The sequence below is a fragment of the Olea europaea genome, chromosome 16 (assembly GCF_002742605.1).
Source record: "Olea europaea var. sylvestris chromosome 16, O_europaea_v1, whole genome shotgun sequence".
NCBI lineage: Eukaryota > Viridiplantae > Streptophyta > Magnoliopsida > Lamiales > Oleaceae > Olea > Olea europaea.
The window spans coordinates 19,994,833-19,999,357 of NC_036252.1; positions in this window are offsets into that span (position 1 = coordinate 19,994,833).

Genomic DNA, 4,525 nt, shown 5'->3' on the forward strand with positions numbered 1-4,525 from the left:
CACAAGTGCCACCACATCACCATCGTCGACCGCCACCATTGCCATAAACACCTCACCAGTCACCAGCAGCTCCAACCAAAAAAATGCAGATCGAACGGAGAGAGATAAATGCAGATCAAATGCCTCCCCTATGCCGGAAAGAGAAAAGAACCGTTCGGATAGAAAAAAAATAGTTCGGAAACCATTGCCTTCAAATTCTGAAAGGAAAGAACAGTTTCATGTCGAAACGCTGCGTTCCCAGCAGTGTCGCCTCCTATGCCAGTGTCAACACCACCCCATGCCATTGCCCTTCCTTCATCACTAGTTGCAGTGTTTAATCCCCATGCCGACATCGAGCACAAAGAGAGGGGATGGGAAAGTGTCTTGTAATGGGAGGGGTGAAATTTCAATTAGGGTTTGAAATGTGAATTAGGGGATTTAAATCTATTAATACCTGATTTGTTAACAATCAAACATTGTACTTGAATTTTGAACTGTGATCTTTAAAGATTTGGATTTCTGTAATTTCCATTTTTTTTTATTTTGATAGTTGAGAAACTAAAGTGAAATAGTATTACTTTTATTTTTATTTGGGCCAAATAATTGGATCTTAATAGTGCGAGTTTTAGTATATCAATATTGGGTTGTTTGGGTAGCTCCTTTAATGACGTACCATGGACTTGAGAAAAGGATTAATTAGGATATATCAAGCCTAAGAGGTGTCATAAACACATGAATCTTTTCACTTTTCATTTTTCAAACCTCCAACCTTCTTCACTTTCCTACTCCCAAAACCTACAAAGCTATTAAAAGAAATATAAAGAATGAATTTTGATATTAAAATGCACTAACATTCCCCGCTCATTTTAAATATAAAAAGAATAGAAAGATTATTAGGCAAAGAGAGACTATTAAGCATCACGAAGGTGTGCTTTGCATTGAACCTTCACTTAGTGAAACAGAAACCTTTACTCCAGAGACAATAGTGTGCTCAGCATTGAACTATGACTACTGAAGAAAAATAAATATTTTCCATCCACACAGAACAATCCAAGTATTGACATAAGCTTTAATAGCCAGAAAATTACTACCTAGTGCTAATCCTAGTTTCATGAGCGTATTTGAGAATAAGCTCAATTCTCATTGGAAGCGACCCCACCTCCACATTCACATAGGTAAAATCTATCAGGAGTGCTCCTATAATATTTGCACACCACTAATAAAAGCGATAGATCTCAATTTAGAGTTTTTTTTTTTTTTTAAATGCAACCTCCAAAACCATTACAGGATAAATGCACTCACACCACAGAGACGACAATAATAAAATAAATAAAATAGATGGTGCATTTCTTGCAACCACCTTATGATTCGTTTTTCACATTAAACCCAGTTCTCAGAATCTCATCTCTGGGTTGGGTATCCTTATGCATGGCTCCTGTTTATATGGGATTCAATCACATCCCCTCGATGTGCTCTTCTCTTGATAATTGGATCTGCAAGTTTATTACAAAATTTTACATAATCAACATTTATGATGCTATTACTTATATAGGATCTCTCTGTAGTATGTTTTCTCTTGATAGGTCTGAATTTCCTGTTATAATAATGATTTTCTACTCTACCAATTGTACAATGCTATCATAATGAATTAACACAAATGGATCTGGTTTTTCCCACAAAGAAAATTCACATAATAAATCCTTTAACCAATTTGCTACCTCAATTGCTAATGCCAAAGCTATAAGCTCAGCTTCCATGTTTGAGTTAGCAATAATGATTTGTTCCGTAGATTTCCAACATATAGTACTACCACCCAATGTAAAAATATATCTCGTGGTAGAGATTGCCTAACAAAGTCTTCCAATTGGCATCACTGAATCCTTCAAGATTTGCAGGATACTTTTTATAAAATAAGCCATAATTTTTTTTGTACCAAATAAGTATTTCATTAAATGTTATAGGCATGCCAATGATCTCTTCATGGCTTTCTAGTAAATCTGCTACGTATTCATACTGCATATGCAATGTCAGGTCTAGTATAATTAGTTTTATAACGCAAGCTTTCAATTATGTTAGCATATTTCTTTTGATTAGTCACATCATTTTCATTATTCATGGGAAGTGAACGCTAGAATCAAAAGGAGTAATGACATGCTTATAATCATAGTAATTATATTTTTTCAACATTTTGTCGACATAATGCAACTAATCAAGAAAATTCCATCGCATGGTTTTGTGATTTTCATACCCAAAATGAAATTAGCCTCAATAAGATCTTTCATACCAAAATGGTTACAAAGCATGCTCTTTGTCTCAGTTATAACATGTAAATTTAAACCAAGTATCGACAAATCATCCACATAGAGACTGACAATGACATGTAAATGTTCAATAGATATGTAATTTACATGCAATTATCACACTCATTATTTTTAAAACCATTTTTAATCATACAGGAATCAAAATTTTCATACCACTACTTAGGTGCTTGTTTTAAGTCATATAGGAATTTATTCAGCTTACACACTTTGCTTTCTTATTCAGGCTATACAAAGCCTTCAAGTTGATCCACAAAATTTTTCCCATCTAGATCTCCATTTGAAAATGCAGTTTTTATATCCACTTGATGAATTCCAAGATTATAAATTATAGCCACTATGATTAATAATCTAATGGATGTGACTCTAGTTATCGGAGAAAAGTATTAAAAAAATCAATATCAGCTTTTTGTTTAACTCCTTTTGTAACAAGTCAAGCCTTAAATTTATTAATTGTACCATTTAATTTATATTTATTTCTAAGTACCAATTTACAACCAATAGTTGTACNAACAAGTCAAGCCTTAAATTTATTAATTGTACCATTTAATTTATATTTATTTCTAAGTACCAATTTACAACCAATAGTTGTACAACCGGGTGGTGATTCTACCAATTTTCAAGTGTTGTTGAAAACTAAAGAATTCATCTCATCATTTATAGCGTCTTTCCAAAATATATCATCAGATGACGTAGAAGTTTCTTGTAAAGAAAGTTGAGTCTCCTCAGTGTTGAAAACATAGTCGTCAATGTCAAAATCGTTTTCCAACTCTAGCTCTTTTACTCTTTCTAGGTTCAATTTGAAAATTTTCTTGGCTTAAAAAAGGATTAAAAGAACTTGGTTCTAATAAAATATTTTGTCTTACCTTTTCCCCCCACTATTTTTGGTTTTGAAATGAAATTTATCTTTCTGAAAAACAGCATCACTTGATTCAAAAATAATATTATTTTCAATACTTAAAAACGTCTAAGTTGTACTATTTATTGCATATTCAAGAAAAGCACAAGTGCCAGTTCTAACACCCAATATTTTAGGATCTGTTAACCTTACAAAAGCTAAACAGCCCCAAACCCTTAAAATTTCCATGCTTGGTTTATACCTTTTCCACAGCTCAAAAGGTGTGATTTTTGTTTTCTTTATGGGGCACCCTATTCAACACATAACATGCAGTCTATATTGCTTCACCCTAAAGGTTTTAAGAAGCAACTGACTCAATAAGCATGGCATTTGTCAAATCAATCCAATGTCTTTTTTTTTTCTTTCCACGACATCGTTAGTTACAGGTGAGTATGATGGAGTAGTCTCATGAATTATTCTCACTGAATGAACAAAAGAATTAAAAGCAATAAAATCATACTCTTTACCTCTATCACTTCTAAGTCTTTCGATTTTTCAACCAAATTGATTTTCAACCTCTTGGAGGACAACTTTGAATTTATCACAAGTATCACTTTTATTTTTCAATAAATAAATATTGTATATTTTGAAAAAATCATTGATAAAAGTGATAAAATATATTTTGCCCTCACGAGTTAAAGTTCTTTCAAATTCACAAAGATCATTATGAATTAATTTTAACAATTTGGTATTTCTTTCAACACTTACTAAGTCTTGGTAGTAATCCTAAACTAGTCATGATTCTCACATATCTACTATTTATATGGCATAAATGAGCATGCTAAAAATTTAGAGAAGAAAGCATGTAAACAAAAGTAGATTTATTGTTCTCAATTTTCAATTTGAACATTCCATCACAAACATAAACCTTACCCACTAATAAACCATTTTTGGTAATCATATATTGATTAAATTTCATAATCCGTCTAAAGTCAGTCTTATTAAAAAGAAAACTTGACATCAAATTCTTCGTCATTGACGGTGCAAGTAAAACATCATTCAAAGTTAACATATATCCAATTGTGAATTTCAGTTCAACCTCACCACTCCTAAAAATCTTGATTTTGCTAGAATCACCAAGCATGATTGTTTTCTCTTCCTTGAAGGAAGTGTAATTTTTTAACCAATCTTTATTATAGCAAACATGCCTATTGGCACCAGAATTTGCCCACCATCCTTCAACATACTACACCATGTGAATGTTTGTAATCATCTCCACGAATGGAATTTCAGTTACATTACCTAAGGAAAAGGCTGTTGTTTTCGAAAGCTGCAATTTCGAGAATGTGCCCACTTTTTCTACAAATAAAACATGCATTATAAATTTGAT